Source organism: Cavia porcellus, unplaced genomic scaffold (assembly GCF_034190915.1).
Source record: "Cavia porcellus strain 051 isolate PalLab524CR breed Dunkin Hartley unplaced genomic scaffold, mCavPor4.1 scaffold_38, whole genome shotgun sequence".
Taxonomy (NCBI): domain Eukaryota; kingdom Metazoa; phylum Chordata; class Mammalia; order Rodentia; family Caviidae; genus Cavia; species Cavia porcellus.
Window position 1 is genome coordinate 3880293 of NW_026947521.1, and position 20226 is coordinate 3900518.

The 20226-nt window shown below is 47.2% G+C and overlaps 1 pseudogene; it reads left to right on the forward strand.

Annotated features, from left to right (window-relative positions):
• The window catches only part of LOC100714246 (NBAS subunit of NRZ tethering complex-like), a 188411-nt pseudogene that overhangs the window by 115045 nt on the left and 53140 nt on the right, over nt 1-20226 (forward strand).

Consider the following 20226-nt stretch of genomic DNA (forward strand, 5'->3'; position numbering starts at 1 on the left):
CTGATGTTAAAACCGAGCAGTGAGGGCTGGGGATTTAGCTCAGCAGTATAAGTGCCTGCCTGGTAAGTGCAGGGTCATGAGTTCAATCCCTGGTACCAAAAAAAAAAAAAAAAAAAAAAAAAACCCAAACCCCAAAAACAAAAAACTGAGCAGTTAGGGTGGAGGTTGAATCTCCCCTCTCCTCCACTCCCTGCCCTCCTGTTCCCTTCCTTTCTCCTGCCCCCTGCCCCTCCCTGCACAGAGTAACCCTTCCCGTCATCTAAGGTGAGAGTGAGTGAGGGAAACTGGATTTAAAGAATTGTTTTCTTCTGCAAATGCAAGTCCTTTGGATTCGTACTGTTCTTGAATCGCCTATTGGGGTGACTGGCAACTTGAAGCCATCACAGCTTTGTCAGGGATTAGGACAGTGATTCTAGCCTTGTGCACTGAGTACGCCTAGTGCTAGCTTCTCTCTGTAGTTAATCTCTGAAAGCAAATATGCATCATACTTATAAACTGTGTTACAGCTAAAACGAGTTCAGAAAAAAGTACTTAAACTGTTTTTAAGGGCAGTCACTAATGTGATTAGTTTTCATGGTTTCTCTTCTGGCTACTTGTTCTGAGGGAAGATAGCAGCTTCTTTCTTGGAAATGATTAAAATGGACTATTGATCACCAGCATCGATTGTAACTTACTAAAAAGGGAGGTTGGGGTGTTTATCCCATGTCAGCAAAGGTATTTACAGTCTTGACAGGTCCTGAGATAAAACTGCACAAGAGGCAGCCTGCATTGTAGGCGCAGAAGGGCAGGGGCATGGGCAGAGGAGGAAGTCATGTTGGTGGAGAGAGAATGGATTTAGAAGCCAATCAGACACAGATAGATAAACGGAGTCACCTGTTGCTAGTCAGCTGTTGCCCTGGTCACTAGGGTGTCAGGAATGAAATGTGACAGAGGCGCTCTTACAGATCATTGCCGTTAGCACAGAGCTGGTGCCCTGTGTGGAAGGAGCCCTATCTTCACAGTGGGCTTGCTGTGGCTGCTTGCCCTGCAGGAGGGGTGCTGTGGGATGTGGAGGAGCCAGCGTGCTCTTGACTGTGGGTGATGTGGAGGCTCAGGTGCAGGCAGGGCCCATGACTGCCTGTAGGGTACCACCTCTGTGCTCCCCAGTGATGCCCCAGCTTTAATTTCCTGGCGCCCTTTGTCAGGGAGAATCATCTTGCCAGGGAGACACAGTTTTACCTCTTTACCTCCCCACATTACTCTCAGGCCTCAGTTTGCAGGTGAGAGGAGCAGCAGGAAGTCAGTACACTGCACCGGCTCCTTCAGCGATGGCTTTGGCACCGGAGCAGGGCAGTATCTGGGCTTCCTACCCCAGCCAGCGGTGTGTGTCAGGGTTCCCGTGCAGGCTTGCTGCTTTCTGTCTCTGCACTTTACCTCCCGTCATTTCTGTTCCTTTCCTCTCCGCCATGCCACACCCAGGTTCTGCCTTCACTGAGCCTTCTCTCTGAGCTGTCGCTTTCGTCGTTCCCACTCTGGCCTAGAATACAGGTTTGTGTCCTTTGTCAGCCTGCACCATTGATTTGCACTGTTATTAATTGCAAGTATTTGTAACTGAACTGCAGTTTTCAAACCAGTGCTCTAAATCTTCATATCCTCTCCAGAGCAGGCACGGTGAGGATAGAGGACACCTGGTTCTTTTGCTTATCTGCCCAGCTTTGTGATACTCACAGGACACAACTGAAAGCCTCCTTCGTCCCCCTACCCTGAGTCTTGGCATCAGAAACTGAAAACACAGAGGTGTCGTGTGTTCTGCGTCGCTGTCAGCTGCGCTCACTGGTCTATTGAGGGAGGCAGTGGATGATCAGCAGTGGAAATGCAGGTGCCATACACAGGCAGGCGTGTGGGGAGTTTTTGTAGACACAGGCCATATTTATATAAATAAGTGTTGAAAGTATGTCTTAACAGAAAAAGATTTTTCTTAAAGTGAAAGTAAAAAGACCATTTTTAACAGCTCCCTGATATTTTGGCTGTAGTTGGCCCTTTTATCCTGAGTATTATTACAATCATAACAATTTTAAAACACAATTTATATTAACTTTGAAAACATGCCTTTTCACACTTTCTAAAAATAGTAACCCCTGGAAACAAAGTGTCTGTCTTACCTCACAGGTACTGCTTTTACACCGCAGGAAGCCTGAGGTTAAACAGAGGGCTCCAGAAGGGAGAGAAAGAAAAAAGAATCAAGTTCTGTCCTGTACAGATGCGGATTCTCTATAATGAATGTGATCATTATATGTACCTAAAACGAACTGGATAAAATCACTGTCTTTGAAAAATAAATAAACCGTAGGGAGCCTGACCTTTGGCGGAGGCTGGGGAGCTCACTGTGTCTGGGAGAAACACAAAGGCGGACTCTCGCTCCTCTGCTCGCTCTGAAAACCCCAGCAGATGGATTGGCCAACCAGAACGCTGCATTTCTTTTTGCCTCTTCTTACACTACAGAGACCTTCAGTTACATGAAAATACCCAAGAGAGAGCTTTCATTTGGGCAGCACTGGTGTAGGCGATTCAGGTGGAAGTAGTTGCTTACCTTTCCTGTTTGAGTTGAACATGGTAATCGGAGTCTACAGATTATCAATCAAGACTCTCGGCTGTTAAATTTATGCCTAAAAGTGGGCATCTTCTGCCCTTCCTGTGTCCCGAGCTCTAGGAGAACAAGGTCGGCATGCAGTTCTTCTCAGGGAGGCGAGCTCGCGTCTTCTCCCAGTGGGTGCAGGGTCTGGGCTTTAGAGGACAGCGCAGGGTGCGGTGGGCCCCTTTCTGTGTGCTTCTTTGTCTGGCAACTCTTGTCTTTGATCAGGCATTAAAAAAAAAGATCTGGAAGAAGCAACCTTTCTTCCTAGTGGACAAAGCAAGCAGGTCCCATTGTGGTGGCTCGGCCCTCACAGGCACCCTGGCTCTTCCTTTCAGCTTGTCCACTGCTGACATCGGGGAGCGGGCCCAGGCCTTGCACCTCCTTGAGACCCTGAGGACGGATCCGGAAGCCTTCCATAAGCACATGGCCAAGTACATCTACCCTTCCATTGGTGGCCGCGACCACGAGAGGCTGCTGTATTATTTCACTCTGCTAGACAGCTGTGGCTGCACGGATCAGGGGGACTCAGCCCTGAAGCCCGAGACCCACGTGCAGCTGCTGAAGAAGCTAAAAGTTGTTGCGGCAGGTAGGCTGCTCATGTTCCTGCTTGAATGCACCCCTTTCAGCTCCATCTGGAGGTCACAGTCCTGTCCACAGCTGGCTGATGCTGTGGGCAGGACAGACCTGGGACCCAGGGGTGTGGAGCTGATTGATTTGGCCTTCCTCACCCCACCTGCGGCTGAGGGATGAAACCCTAGGAAAAGTAGGAGGCCCAGTGAGAGTCCCATGGTGACCTCAGTGGGTTTGGTACTAAATCCTAAGAGCACAGGCTTTTTTTTTCCCTGCTCCAGTCACTCGTGTTCTGTGTATGAGGTATGATCTGAAAATACAGTGAGTGTTTACACATTAAAACGTAGTGCAGGGGAAGGTGCATTGCCAAGAAAGATGGGGTGCGTGTGTTGAAGTGAGGGGGAATACCTGTATGTTTTGAGGGTGATTAGGAGCAATATGTCTTTTGCTATAATAAATCATTTAAACACTCACCATGTATATTTGTGTATACACACGTACACATCTACACATACATGTACACATCTACATATACACACATACACATCTGCATACACACAGAATGGCTGGGATACAGAAATCTTATCAACAACAAATGCTGGAGAGGCTGGGGGTGGGGTAGGGAGAGGAACTCTTCTGCACTGTTGGTGAGAGTGCAGACTGGTGCAACCACTGTGGAAATCAGTCTGGAGGTTCCTGAAAAAGCTGGAATTAGGAATCCCACTTGAACCAGCTATTCCATTTCTGGGCATATTCCCAGAAAAATTGAAAACATCATACCAAGGGATATATGTGCAGATATCTGAGCAAGTTTGATGGGAATTTTAGCATGAGGCCATTTGGCAGAATTTCACTTTTGTGAAGCCTATTTAAAATATGTGTACAGTCCTTACAATGGGAGTCTTTCCTCTTCAGTGAGTTAGGGAAGGTTTTAGAACGGTACCCTGACTCTCACCAACAGCTCTCACATCTCTGTGTCACCTTACAACTGAGAGGCGCTTTGCAGTCCATCCGTTTGGTAGTCACAGCAATAATGTTATGAGAGTGCATTTCAGTTGATCAATTGTTTACTGAGTATAAAGGAGTGAGACTGCCTCCCTGCCTTCCTGAAGTGAATAGAACACAGTTCAGTAGAGAACCTGAGAGCTGCAGAGAATGAGGCAGCATGGACGAGGAAACTGAGACACACAAAGCACTGCCCTGCTGAGGCTGCATTCATTGGGCAAGGCCACACAAGGACAAGAATCGGGAGGAGCTGGCGATGTTTGTTGTTGCTGAGCTGTGCCGAGGGCTGGGGTGGGGGCAACGCCTGTGAGCACATCCTTGTAGTGGGCCACTTCCTGCTTTTTTCCGCTTCCTCTTCCCAATAGGTCTTGACTATAAAAAGCTGACAGATGGAAGCACAAGCCCTCTTGAAGCCTTGGAGCCAGTTCTTTCAAGTCAGAATATCTTAGCTATTTCCAAACTTGCTCCCAGCATCCCTGAGAAGGATGGAGGGACGCTGTCCCCAAGCTCCCTCTACACTGTCTGGCTGCCGAAACTGTTCTGGATGGGGGACCCTCACCTGGTGCAGCAGGTCCCCAAGTCCTCCCCAGAGTGGCTGCATGCCTACGATGTCTGCGCAAGGTACTTTGACCGCCTGCATCGGCGGGACCTCATCACCATGCTGGATGCAATCACATTTTCTCCACAAGCCGTGGCCAAGGTATGTGGAAACTTCCAAGTCTTTCCTGACATAGACCGGGTCCTTTAGAACAAGTGAAAAGTGCTCTTGTGTTCTATAGGTTGGTTTGATTGCCTTTCTCGAAGTAGACAATAATTGCGATTGACTTTTACTTATTATTTATTTTTTGCTAAGCATGGTGTCCAGTGGAGAAATCATTTTCCTCTACCACAGATGTCCAAATAGTAGAGCTCAGATCCACCCATGCTGATTCTCATGTGTGAGCCGTAGTTCTTATGTGTGTTGTGTCACAGAAACTCCAGCCATCAGGTGTCAGGAAACTCTGCAGCTGAGCCTGAGTCCCTTTACACGGAGCCCAGGTGTCGGCTATGTTAACCGAACTTTTGCGTGCATTCACCTGGGGTTGGGTATGTGGCTTGGGGGTGGGGTATGCGCCTCCCACGCTCAGGGCTGGGGCCTCTGGTACTGGAAATGAACTGGTTGGGCTGCTGCAGAGTGGAGACAGAATTGTGAGATTGTCCATGGGTGTGCAGGTCACATGTTCCAGGGCTCTGTGCTCAGGGCGGAGTGCATCCCTCCACTCTAATGTCTGTTCTTGGTCCCTCAGGAAAGTGCAGTTCACCCAGAATAGTTGATGTGAGTGTGGGTGCTGTGGCGCATGTCTGTGATGCCAGCACTCGGGAGGCTGAGGCAGGAGTATTGCTGTGAGTTCAAGGCCAACCTGGTGAACCATAGTGAAACTTTGTCTCAAAACAAAAAATTTGAGCACGTTCTCATCCACAAATCTTAACCTTTCACTCTGTTTAATTAAAAAAATAAATAAAAGATAGAAATGATACAGAATTTTTTAAAATGATAGAAAACTAACACTAATATATTGCATATTTATTATCTTAGAAGTAGTAGTTGTGTAAGTATACTACTAATCTCTGAAAGTTCATCAAAAGGAACAGTTTGTGCTGTCCTTGTTTGATGGTTTAATCATTTTTTTCATCCCTAAATCTGGTAACCTGAACATCTACTTCTAAGCTAACCTTCCACTGTCAAGATAGCAGCAGCAGCTGAAAAGGTGCAGTGCAGTTGGCTGTGTTTGTAGGCGGATTCTGCCGAAGGAAAGCTGTCTAGCTGACATGATTAATTCCTTTGTTTTTCTTGATAGCTCAGTAGAATAATCTGAGCATGGACATTTTTTTAACTGTGGCCTCTGCTCAGGAGCTGCTTTTCCCTCCGTCAGGTAAATTATAGAAAGGTGAAACTGTAATATTCAAAATTAATTTTATAGCACTATCATTTTACTAATTGGGAAGCTGTCTTGGTTACATTTCTCTTGTTTTGAGACCTGACGCCCAAAGTGAAGCAAGGAATGGTTTAGTTAGCTTACAGTTTTGGAAGGTTTCAGTCCATATTCAGCTGGCTCCAAGGCAGCGTGGTGTGGCTGAGGGGAAGCCATTCATTGCATCCACAAGCAACAAGAATGAAAGGGCAAAAGGGGGAAAGTGCACCCCCTTCCCATCCTTACATTGTATGCCAGCTCTCCACCCCTGAGCAGGTGCAGCACTCATACCACCAATCCCAGCACTAGACAACAAACCACTCGCAAATGCTAGATTCAGCCGCCACCACGACTGCATGAAGCTTTATATTTCTGATCAGAAAGAAGTTGTATACAGTTTAAGTAAACTCCTCGTCTGTTGTCCTCAGTAGAGAAACAAGTATGAAATTCACAGTGCTGCGTGGCTGCAGGTCAGAAGCACTCGAGGAGGAAGTGCAGCTGGCTTTGCCCGGCCTCTCAGGTGCCAGGTGTCCTCACAGCTCGTACATGATGCTGAAATGTAAAACAAGTGCATCCTATGCCTACTTGGTGTGTCAAGGGTGTCAAGTGTGTTTCCAGTTTGATCTGGAACCAGAGTTTTAAGCAAGAACCAGAAGCTTTTCTAGCTCACATATCAAACCAGTAAGCAGTGGTTTGGATGTTAGGGTTCAGAGAGGACAGTCCCGAGCTTGATGCAGTGCCGGGTGACTGCTCACACTGGGAGCCACTCTGTGCTCATGGCATCCACCACTCAGGTGATGTCTGTGTGGCAGAATTCTGGGGAACCTGTCCTTGGGGTGAATCGTGCCGGGCGGGCAGGAGCTGGGTTTGCCGACTGTTTGAGGTGGGGACTATGTGGAAGGGAAGGGGCTCCAGTGCGCACAGGGTGTCAACAGCTGCAAATCTCGGTTGCTGTAGCTCACTGCATCAGTGGTGCTGCTGCTGGTTGGCCAGCTCAGCAGGGGGAGACATTTTCAGTCAGGACAGAGTGAGCGGTTAGTGGGTGAGAAGTCTCAAAGTGTGGAGGAAGGGGACAGGTGGCCACTAGCACTTGTGGGGTCTACACACAGTGCCCTTGCTACCTCCTTCTTTCCCACTGCTTACTGTCAAGGACCCAGCTGCATCTATAGAGCAAAGTGGAAATGACTCTGTCACTTAGGAAAAGGAGAAGTTGGCCTGAGTCCTTCTTTAAAATCTCTAGAAGTTCCTGGCATCTCGCCTGGCGCTCCTCAGCTAGTCCTCAGCATTTCCTGTCTGCCTCCCCCAGCTCCTCTACCCATCATGGGGATCGCAAACCTCTGCTTCTGCTGAGCCCTGTCTCATTGGAACACAAAGCCTGACTTTTCCCTCCCTGTACCCCTTCACTGCTCCACAGACCCCGCCTTGATTTCACCCTCTGGAGCCCAGGGAAAAGTCTGCGGTTTCTGCCTGGTATCACACCTGTTCAGATTCTTGGTGTTCTCTCCTTTTTCTCTTTTCCCTTTTCAAGCTGGGGTCTTGCTGTGTTGCCCAGGCTGGCTGAGCCGCCACCCTCCCACATGGACCTCAGGGAGCAGGGGTGACAGGTGTGCAGCAGCCAGGCCCGTGTGTAGGTTCTTGAGTTAAGTCATAGTTTCCTCCCTTACTCCCTGACCAGTATTTGGCATAAAAAATCCGGAAGAGTAAATTTATCTTAAAACCATGATTTGACTAAAAATGAAGTTTATTTTTCAGTCAAGGACCATGTCCCTCTGATGACAGGGTCCGTGCAGTGCTAATGGTATTTCAAACTATGATAGTGAGTGTATCTTTCCCCATAATGATTCATCAGTGTCTGAGGCTTGTGTAAAAACATTGAGGTAAAATATATCAGCTCATTCTTTGGAATGATGAATGCTTTTTTAAATGAAATTATTTTTATGTTTTTTTTATGGCACTGCTGATCAAATCCAGGGAGTGCTAAGCTGCATCCTGGAACAGCTCCTCCTCTTCTGCCTCTGGGAGCTGCCGTGACCCTGAGTCTGGGCTGCCACACTGCAGGTGACCCCTGACTTTGTCCTGCACAAATCAGGTGTGTTTTACGCAGGCTCAGGTGGAGTCAGGAGGCAGTTAGCTTGACCTGTGTGCCACATCCGGTAGTAGTTGCCATAGAGAGCATCAAGCTATGAAACATATGCTAGCAAGGACTTAAGATGAGGTTTTTAAAAAATTGATAGTAAAACAGTTTTTAATGTATTATAATTATAATTGGAAAGTATGTTCTCCATGAAATTCAAATTTTTCAAAACAGACAACAGGAGCCAACATTTATTAAAACTGCACGTGCACGCGTTTTACTAGAACAGTATTTGTTAAAGCCTCCCCATGTGTGGCCAGGAGAGGAGGAGGAGGGTGGCTCAGATCTCAGCTCCTGGCCTTTCAGAATCTACACTGCCTTCTGTGGTGCCATGCGAGCTCTGAGCTGTCTTGGTTGAAGGGCACACATAGAGGCCAGCCTTTCATGTACAGGAAGTTACATAAGAGGAAGAAAGTTTACCAATCTGTGCTTGGACACTACACTAAAACTCAGCAAGCTCTTAAAAATGACCTGTGGCACGGAAGCTGGGAGAGCACTGTTGGACTTTTGTTCCCTGTTACAGTGAAGTCCTTGGTCTGGATGGCACTTTGGATTGCTGTCTTACCTAGGTACGATTCTCTGATAAATACTTTTAGCTTAAGTGTTTAGAAAAGGCGCTTCCCTGAGGTATGAGCACCATCTGGATGCTACCACACTGCATGACACAGCCCATAATGCCCTGTGTTAAGGCAGCATCAGTCTTGAAGAGAAGTCCATATATATATACTTGATGCTGTTGAACACACAGTGGTGGGTACAGGTTTTCCAGAATTCTCGTTTTTCCTTGAAAGCTCACATTCTGTCATTGAGAGCAGAGCTGGAGCCTTGTTTTCCTGAACTGACAGACTGACTTTGTCACATGGGAGAATATGTCTGCCACATACCCCACCCTCCACAGCCATGCTATATCTGTCGGTGTTCTCTGAAGCCACAGTGGTGCTGCATGCAAACCACAGGTCCTTTAGCTCAATGGACTTTTCTTTTTCCTGCTTTCTTTGAGACAGGCTCTTGCCTTGCAGTTCAGGCTGGCCTTGGACTCACAGCTGTCCTCTTGCCTCAAGCTCCCAAGTACTGGGATTATAGATATGCCAGCTCATTTATGTAATTGTGCAGAACTGTTTTCCTCATCTGTGTGCATGAAGCACTTCATGCATGCATCTCATTTCTTCTTCTTCTTTTTTTTTTTTTTTTTTTTTTTTGTCTTTTTCCTTTTTATCGGTACCGGGGATCGAACTCACGACTGCTTGCTTGCAAGGCAGGCGCTTATGCCGCTGAGCTAAATCCCCAGCCCCATGCATCTCATTTCTTCACTGAGAATATTAAAAACCTTCCACTCAATTGGTAGATTTAACAAAGTCAATCATTTTTATTCTTTTATTAGAAACATTCTCAAGTGAAAATGACAGTGAAAGATATAAGTAGGGTATAAATCAAAGTATAAAAGAGTGTAAATGTAATGATTTGTATGTAGTCTCCCCTCCCCCCAAAGTTTGTTGGAGGAGACAGGATCCAGGGCGTGAGATGCTGGGATCAAGGATGTGAGGCTGAGATTGATTCATGGTGCAGCGCTAGGATCCAGAGTGCTGAGCAGTACCTGTCCTAAGGGAGGGGAGCTGGATTAAGGCATAAAGGGCCAAAGGAGGGATGTTTGCTGCCTTCGTCTGCCATGGACTGTTTCTCCTCTGCTGTGCTGCCCTGTTTTGGAGCCAGGACTGAAACCTACATTCTGTGAGCCAAATAAACCTACATTCTGTGAGCCATTCTGTTAGCTCCTTTAACTTTGGGTGTCAGGTGTTTTGTCTCAGCAACAAGAAAAGTAATACAGTAAATAAAATATGATTTGATCTAGGATGTGCTTTGCCCTTCAGCACAAGGCAACATTGTAGAAAAAGGTAAATGAGCGTCTGGTGTTCTTATGAAAACAGCTGTGACCTTGTGAACTAGTCTTGGGGGACACTTACAGTTTATGGGCCACACTGCTCTCAAAGGTTCTTGTTTCTAAAATCACACCCACCTTTGACCTCTACCTGAAAGATTCATTCACCTTCTAAGTAGCTAACAGGTGACTAATAAAGATATGTAAGTGCAGAAAGCATGGTTTAAATTTTAATTTCTTACCAGATGAATTTCTGACGTGCTTTTTCTGTGCAGAAGAGTTAGGCATAGTTGGAGAATGGAAAATGAAATGTGTCCGTGTCACCAATAACATACCACCCTTCAGTGCAGCAGTAAGCAGTATGTTTTCTTTCTATAAATTTTAGCCTTTACACTTTTGAAATTTACACACAGACGCATATAATAGCAGCAATTGCATCTTTTTTTGTTAATCAAGATTAGTGACAGCTGCGGTCCCAGATATTTGGAAGGCTGAGGTAGGAGGATCATAAGTTCAGTTTGGACAACTTACTGAGACTTTTTAAAAACAAAATTTTTAAAAAGGGTTGGGGACCATAACACAGGCTCTGGGTTCCATCCCTAGTGTCACAAAATAAAACTAAAAGCCCAAAATGATTAGCAGGGAGCTCTCTAAGAGAGAAGACTAACCCAGGGGAGATTGTGGAGGAGGTATAGCTCCCACGGGTGCTGTAGGGCCAGGGCCTCCCAGCTCTGTTTTCAGCCAGACCTAATAAGATGGGTTTTCTAGGTCCACCTCTGTGCAGGGGTTTGAGGGTGACTGTCTTCCCCTTCACCCATTCTTATTCTTAGGCTTCATGGGTGGGGGCTGGGCAGTGAACACCAGGTTCTTCTGGGATAAATGGGGAGGAGGAGCAGGACCAGGAAGCGGGGCCTGGCCGGCAGCCCTGGGCCTTCTCCCGCACCTGTGGGCACTGGACTCTGACAGGGGCCAGGGGCCATTGTGCAGGGACCTGGGACACTTTGTGGAGTGGAGGTTCCTGACAGGGACATGCGTGGGACTTGGGGCGTTCAATTTTGCCCAACCACCTTAATGATTAAAAACATTAGAAGTTATGCAGTGAGTTTAGAGTAGAAATATGCCAAGTTCTGCAGGTCAGCACCTTTAAAATGCTCCAGATTTCATTTCCTATAATTAAATTCTCCTGGAGAAATTAATATCTTAAAAATCCAATCCTGTTGCCCTTTTAGTTCAATTAAATAAAAATTCAAAACAGATAAGTTCAACAACTGTAAGGCACATGGATTCTTCATGGCGCTAGCTCTGTGTTGAAGATCTGGCTCAGGTGTCTGGGGATGGTTGGTTTCTTTTGGCGGCGAACACCTTCTTTCACTTAAGAAGTGTAATTTTCTAGCAAATTGGAAGTTAAATTAATCCCACCCCCAGTTTTTCATTATGCTTAAAGATTCTCAAAGAGTCACAGGGAAAATGAAAATGTATCCACATCTATTTCACAGCCATGCAAGTTAGAAAGCTCTAGTTGGTCACCAAGCAGAACCCTGTTTTTCACCTGGTCTCTCCACACAGCAGTCAGATGCAGCCTGAAGCATGGCTCAGCGGCCAGCAGAGGGCAGGAGAACCGGCAGGGAAAACTATATTGCGTGTAGCGTTGCTGTGATGTCCCCTCAGGCTGATCATCCAGAAGTTGGTTGGGAGCCTCCCAGCAGGTAGTTAACCCTGACAGAGACAGTGTGATCAAAAAAAGAATATAAGAATTTAACTGTTAAAATTTTTAGGATAGTAACTCTATGAAACTGACTGAATATGCTGTGGGAGCTGGGGCTAGTTGGAGGTGGTCCCTGGGGTATGACCAGGAAAGCATGTGTTCCTGTCCCCAGCTCCTTCCTCCACACTCTCCCTCACCTTTCCTCCCTTGTGCCCCTCTGCTTTTCTCTCTCCCTCCCACCACGGGAGCCAACTGCCATGCTGCTTCCGTCTTGGAGCCAGCCATGGACTGAACCCTGTGAAACCAACATCCAGAATGAACCTCTCTTCCTTTAAGTTGTGAGCATTGGGTATTTTGTTCTAAAAACCGGAAGGTGAGTAACACACAATCCTAGGAGGTCTTTCTACTGAAATCTGTGCCTATAGACATGTAGAGAAGACCACTACCTCTGCTTCATTTTTCTGACTGTTGTTTATGCCATTTGCATGAGAGTTGAAATATTTCTACCATGTCTTTCAGTTTTGAAGGGAGAAGAACATTAAAAAACATTTATCTTTCTTTATCTATCTATAGTCCATCAATAAGTAGAAGAGCCAAACAGGTGGAAGTTAAATTTTCTGCTTCATTTTTGGTAGGAGGAAGGGAGAGTGTGGCTTGATGCTCCGTGTCAGTCCTGCTAAGCACGCATGTGGTCCCAGTCCATGCTCCTCAGGGCAGCCCCCTCTTCAGCCCAGCGTTTGGGACACTTCAGTCCAGAGCCAGCTGTTTAAGCCACACTTGGATTCATGGTAACAGATTTTAAATTTTGGTAGTTTGTTACCCAACAATGAGCATGTCCTATGGACCTGCTGCATATCAGGAGTTACAGCCAGGTGTGCAACCAGAGTAGATAGGAGCGTGCACAGGGCGAGCAGGAGCTAAAACCAGGTGATAAACAGAATGCTTGCATCGAGGCTTGCACAGTGGTGACAATGAAGTCAGCAATGTCCCACAAAGGACTTGGGTGCAGAGGGGCAGGATTGCTGTGGTTTAAATCAGACATCAAGAAAGACTCCAGGAAAGGACATTAGCCGCCAGCTATTCGGTGACCTAAGGGAAGGGTGACTGGAGGTCAGAAGGGCAATGTGGCTGGCATGAGAGGAAAGAGAGATCAGGTCCAGGTGACGAGACCTGGCTGTGGGGAAGGAGAAGTCAGGTGGAGTTCCTTGTGAGCGGCCATTTCAGGGGCTCATGCTGCTCCTACTGCTGCTGCGATGACCACACTGCGGGAGACAGCAGCAGGGGTGAGAAGACCTTCTGGGCAATGAGGTCCGCCAAATCTAGAGCAATCCCTGCTCCATGGAGGATGAATCACAACACCCTCGATGTTGGATACAGGAAACTGTGTCTGCAACTTCAGCCTGTCTCTGTGCAGACCTGCGACACACTTTAATATACACATTAGGCATGGAAAAAAAGAGCAATCATAACTCACAATAAAGGAGAACCATCAAAACTGTATACGGCCAAAGAGACTTCAAACCTCTGAATTGTTTCAGGAGTTTCCCATTTAATATTTTCAGATCACGGATGACCAAGGGTGCCTGAATCCGCAAAACAGAGCCTCAGGAAGGGGCTGTGATAAAGGAGGAGGGTGGGGGGATTGCAGCTGTGAAGGGTGTGGAGTGGTCAGGTTCTGCATCCAGCTCACTCCTGGCCTGCCCTGTGTTCTCTGTTGGCACCAGTGCAATGGTTGATGCCACCTACTTCCTGACCCGGGACCCTCAGAATTCTCCAGGCCACTAGCATGTGGCAGACAAAGAGCTAGATGTCCTATCCTGAAAGCACTCCTCAGTTGCTATGCATGCAGATACTCACACTCCTTACTGGGGTCATCTAGTCTTGTGTTTCTGCTGCCTTGGGTAACCCAGTCTTCTGGAGAGGCTCGCAGCGGGGGCAGGAACCAGAAACACCAATGTAGAGATACTTCAGGCAGGGCTGCCCCAGATCTCAAGAGCTGCGCAGCCACAGGCGCTGCAGAGTGCCACTGTCGACCTGCCCAGCACCCCTCAGAGCCTGCCAGAAGGACACTGCTTCTCCCTTCCCTGCAGTAACCTGTGTGCGCACTCCAGCCCTCGAATTGTGTGGTCGTCTGGTTCTTCTGGGCTCAGAGAAGGCCACACATTCTCCTTATTCACAGGACTTTCTCATTTTGATTGTTCTCTTTTGAGACAGCATTTTTCTCTGCAGTCCAGCCTGGCCTCAAACTTGTAGTGGTCCTCTGGCCTCAGCTCTCCTCAGTGCTGAAATTGCAGGTGTGCACCACCGTGCCCGGCAGGATATTTCAGTAACAAAACCACATGTGGACCGGAGAATGGGAGAGCACCCATCTCAGGTGTGAGATGTCACCCGCCAACAGTGACGATATGCAGATGTCAAAGTCCTGGTCTCACTTGGAATTGGGTGGCTGTCTCTCCTGTAGCACCGCTTTGCCCTGTGGCCTGTGTCACTTGTGGGCAGCAGGCACGGCCTACAGGTGTCTGTCATCTCACCGTGGTTACGCCTGTAGAGGGGACTGGATTAACCATGGTCACATCCAGACACTGTCAGAGCAGGAACAGATTATCAGGACACCCCTCTGTGCACATCATGCCAGCCTTGAAGTAAATAACTTAAAAGCCATTCTAACAGCTTCAGAAATGATGTCCCAAGAAAGTTAAATACAGCAGAGGGAGGAGAGGGGTAGGGGCCACAAAGAGAATGAAGATGCATTCCGCAAATGTGCCAGCTGCCTGTGACACATGTGACCATGTGTGCTGCAGACCTATGCGTATAAAATCAGGGAGCAAACTGCATCTCTGCACCAGTGTCCCGAGCCCAATGCATTGACACAGCTGGCTGCCTCCCTACTCCCTGGCCTGAGTGTGCACAAAAGCCAGTCAGAGATCATGAGTGTTGATCTCTCTGGCAGGATGAAAATTCATTTTCTGTTTGTGCTTGGAAAGTTTTTTCAAATTGACTAAGGTAATAATTTAGTCAGAGATTGAAAGTATCTAAAAGGCTGTGCAAGCAGCACAATCCCAGACAAGGATGCCTGCTCCTCCCAAAGTGGTGGCAGGTGCCCTGGTGTGGGTGCTGCTCCTTAATATCATAGAGAAGTGGAAAGAAGGCGCCCAGCCCCTCCGAGTTCTGCTACAGAGTAGTGTAAGTTTTGGGGAAGATGCAGGACCCAGTAAATGATCTCACTGATGCACATCATTTTACCAGGAAAATTGCAGTGAGAAGGAGGCGTCTGAACACATCCTCTGCTGACATGCTCCTTTCTTGCAGACTTGATGCTTCTGCGCTCACTGTTTTTTACTCAACTACAAACCCTTGGTAACGTGGGCTTCCTCATTCCTGCATTCTGTGTTCACCTAATAAGCTCCCCACACCTGCCACTTAAGGTCCTTTTAGACTTACAGGTCTATCTTCTAATTGCTGTTTTATAAATACATTCCAGGCCTGTGCAGTGGAGGAACCTATAATAAAAAGCCACTCTCACTCCTTGCTGATGCCTGCCACTTTGTTAGGTGTCAGCACCACAGGAAGATTCTGTGTTACTTCTGTTCTTGGTGCCATATCATGGTAGTGGAGCTCACCAGTCATCCGTCATCCTATATGTTGATTATTTTTCTCTCATTGCTGAGACAAAATACCTGATGTCCAAAATGAAGGAAGGAAAGGTTTATTTAGCTCACAGTTTGTGGAGGTTTCAGTTCATACTTAGTTGGCTCCAAGGCCAAGTGGCATAGCCAGGAGCAACCATCATTCATGGTACTGGAAAACAGTAATAGCAACAAGAAAAAAAAAAGGATATTGTATATGGGCTACTTATAAGCTGCCTACCCTAGGATGGTTGTAGCACTCACACCCATAATCCCAGCACTAGACAATGAATCAGTTACAAACTCTAGATTTAGCTGCTTCCAAAAAGCACCCCTCCATGACTACATAAGCCTCTGGGGGGCAGCCAGACACAAACCATAACATCCCAGCTCTCTGCTGAATGAGACAAGAAAATTGCAAGCTTAAGCCCAGCCAGGCAACATAGCAACTTTGCAAGACTCTGTCTCAAAACAATTAAAAAGTTCTTAGGATTGTAGGACAGGCAGAGGCCCTGGTTTCTATCCCCAGTAGTGCAAAACAAAAGAAAGAAAAGTGCCAGTTGTTTTTGCCCACTGCATAGCTGGGGTAACTCTGCATAGCAGAGGTGGTAGACAGAGAAGGCTGTAGGTTGTGGGGGCCCCGTGTTGTCTGTTCTAAGCACTAGGCCTAGCATACGTAGGCACAGACTGCACGGACTGCTGTCTGGTTGGGGTAGATGAGGGAGGCCCACACATCTGACATGCAGAGCAGGAATAATTCTTGGGAGTTTTAAGTAGAAGAGTATCATAAAGGTCTTTCCCCAAAGGGTTTCAGCATTAGTGGCTCCATTTCCTGCTTTTCTTTGTCTCTCCTTCTCCTTGTGGTCCAAAAATGGCATACAAATTTCTTGCAGCACAAATTTAAAAACTTAGCAACAAATTAGGTTGGTTTTAAATGATCCCTAGTCATTTTGTGTGCTGGGATTAAAAAGAAAAATCTGGGTTTTCATATTTACATTTGCTAGAATTTAGTGAATTTACATTAAATGATCATAATCAAAACATTTTGGGTATGTATCATAGAATAATTTATGATCACAGATGTATAAGGGCAAGTGTAAATGATTCCTGTGTTTCAGATTTCACTGACACCTTTGTTATAGCCAGGGCCCACACTATACATTACTGTTGATCTGATTTTTTATATTTCTTGTGCCTCTCCTAAAGGTGGCCTTCATACTATTGAAAACCGCAGTACTATGGGTTAGACCTAGATGTCCCTCATGGCCTCACACAGTCATAGATGGGTCCTATGGATGATGAGGGTCTAGGGGGCAGGGCCTGGCTAAAGGGGTGGTCCTGGGGATGGGGCTGGAAGGGTTCCTCTCTCACCTGGCTCCTCCTTTCTCTCCAGTTCCTGTCCTCAATGCTCTGAGCAACACTCCTCTGCCAAATCCTTATGTTGTGCTGCCCTGCCTTGGGGAAGCTGATCATAGACTGAAACCACAAACTGTGGTCAAAATAGGTCTCCCCTCCTTAAGTTTGGGATGCCCAGTGTTTTGTCCCAGGGGCGAGGATAGTGACTAAGGTTCTTAGGACCAAGTTAGCTTGAGCCGTTGCAGAAAATGATGGGTGAAAGAGAAAGGACCATTTGCACTTGCTGAACCCCCTGTTTCAATACTCACTGGGCACAGACACCAAGACCTCTCTATTTTGCACAACTCACTTTATCACAGACATAGTCGATGGTCATTAGTTTGGCAGTGGACCTGCGGCTCTCATGCTGCAGCAGGTTGTATATCATTGAAAGCTCAAAAGATTTGCCATCACTGGTCTAGAACACTGTGGTCAGCATTCAAAGGAACAGAAAGAACTGGGTGTGGTGGTACATGTCTAGTCCCAGCTCTCGGGTTTAAAAAGACACAGTCACATCATTGTCCTTAGTGCACAAGTTGCCCCACTGGCTTCCGACTCAAGTGCTTAGTTGGCTTGGTGTTCAAGGCCACTTAGAATTTATTCTCAGCTGACCTTTCTGACTGTTGCTTTGTAGCCTTCTAACTAGAGGTCAGTGAGCTGTGGCCTGCGTCCGGGCTCAGCCTTTCACACCTCCACAGCCATTCTGGCTTCTGCATCTCTTTGAACAATTGCATAAAGCAGCCAAGGAAACAGAAGAACATGGAACAGACATACAGGAGGATACAGAACCTGGCATGTTTGCTCTCTGGTTTTTTGTTTTGCTCCACCATTACATGATGCCTCCCTGCTTCTTGTTCGCATCTGCTGCTGTCCTGGGAATGTGGTCCCTTATGTCCCCTCGGCAAGCTGTACAGGTGCTGGGAGCCGGTGCCCCATGTGCTGGGCAGGTGTAGGGCAGCTTGTGGGAGCCAGTGTGGTCATGGGGTGAGGCAGTGAAGTTTGGAGAGGGAGATGGAGCCACAAGGGCAGGCATGGAGCAGGTGGAGGTGTGGACAGTGCCAACTAGATAGGCCCCTCCGACAGGGCAGGCTGAGCTTTACTCTTCTCGCCTGGAGACCACATTCAGTAGAGTTGAGCTGTGGATGATGCAATTGGATCTGTGTTTGTAGAACATCATGGTGCTAGCCAGTAGAGCTGGGGTAACCAGCTAACCCAGAGTCAGGGTAGCCTTGCCCGGCTACATCTCCCCCAGGGTGCACACACCCTGGTACCTGCTGGGCACCCCAGGAGGAGGAAGAAGCAGGAAATTAGGGGTGAGTGACTGATGCCCCCCAGAGGAAGCATGGCATTCCCATCACAGTCTCAGGACCACTTGGTCCGGCTTTTCTCCTGAGTTGGTAAGCAGCGGAGGAAGTAGGGGTGTGGTCCCTTAATCAGATCCTGACTCTGCTTTGCTCCAACAACCCTGTCCTCTGTTCTCCATGCTCTGGTCATGACACTCCAAAAAGGCTCTGCCCCTGTCTTCCTAGTTGCCAGGGAGCAAAGCTGGACCTGGAGCCCTCTGTGTGAGCTACCCATAGTTAAGTTTCAAAGGATCGCAGAATCTGAAGCCCAGATTTTCTGCTTCTTGGGCAACATGGTATCTCTGAAAATTGGTAGTGTTCCTCTACATTTGGTTCCTTTTAGCAGCATGGTCCAGAGCCACATCCTCAGGGTCTTTTTTTTTCTTTTTATCAGGTACCGGGGATTGAACCTACGAGCGCCTGCTTTCAAGGCAGGTGCATATGCCGCTGAGCTAAATCCCCAGTCCCCCTCATGGTCTTTTTGTTTGCTTAGCTCTCGAATTTACTGTGCATCTTTGACATATCACTCCATACATCTCTCAATTTAAAGGCAGTGCCCTTAAAGCTATGGGCTTTTTGTGAAAGGCGGCATCATTAATTGGATCTGTGCCCTGAGCCATTGTGTCCACTTGAGAGAATTTATAGGGTCACACCCTTGGTGTATCTTTCCCCAGAGGACCTCATTCTTCTAGAGCCTTTAACTGGCATTCATTATCTGTGAACTTCTCAATTTTATCTTTTACTGCTGGGGGCCTAGGATTAATAAATATTTAACCATGTAAGACCCTGGATTTTTGTGCTACTTTGCTATTCTATTTTACTCCTCATACAATCTAGACATCATTTTCTTAAACGCTTCTTTTTTTATGACGCTTAACCACTGCAGTCTGCAACACTCAGCAACATGACTGATGTTCAGTTTCCATCCTCTCCAGAACCATGCACACATTGGTGTCATAGTTACTTTTTTGTTGCTGGGGCTAAATACCTGATACCCACAAATTAAAGGAAGAAAAGTTTATTTTAGCTCACAGTTCGTAGAGGTTTCAGTCCCTTGACAGCTAGCTCCAAGGCAGGGTGGCATGGCAGAAGGGCATCACAGAGGAGAACAGTCCATGGCTGGGTAGCAGGAAACAGGCAATAGTGAGCTTCCCTTTCCCTCTCACCCATCCAGGCTACAAGCTTATTGGTTGGTGCTACTCACACCCAGAACTATGTTAAACCAGTAATTTAGTTATCACACCTTTCTGGTCACACACCCTAAATCCAGTCATCTCAGAAAGCCTCACCTATGAGTGCATGAGGCTTCTGGGGACATCTAGATACGAGCCATGATGTTTAGACAACAGTTGTATTTCTTTATAGCATAACATACATTGCTGCTTTTTCAGTGTCTTACCAGAAAACCAAAGCCACCTGTTCTTTTGTTCTTGGCATCTGCTGTGTATCAGAATGCACTCAGAACATAGTGGCTTAGGAGAACCGAGAACGACTGTTCCTCTTTGTCCTGATTCAATAAGAGCCTGCAAGAGTTGGCCTAAGGGCCAGAAAGGAGGGAACAAAGCCATACATGTGAGCCAGAGGTCAGAGGAAGACCTTGCTGGGCTCCTGTCAGGTGGAGGTGAGACTGGGTTGGTGTCCTGGCTTGTATACTGAGCCATGGCCAGGAATTGGCCTTGCCAGGCAGGAGATACAAGCATTTCCGGAAGACCATAGCCACACACTGAGGCCTGGGACTGATGCAGTGACTCACGCTTGACCTGTATGCCATCGGTGATAGGGGCAGCTAAGAGCCTACTGGTGAAAATCGTTGAGTTCCATGCTGAGCAATGTTGGGGGCTCAGAAAGAAGGTTTTCCGAAAACAGAATTCAGTGATAAACTCATTTAAGAGCATTCAAAATAAAAATACACAGTCAGTGGTGTCTGAGCTACTTCCTTGTGGCTGGGACCAAGTACCCAAGACCTACAATTTACAGGAGGACGGGTTTGTGGGAGCTCACAGCTC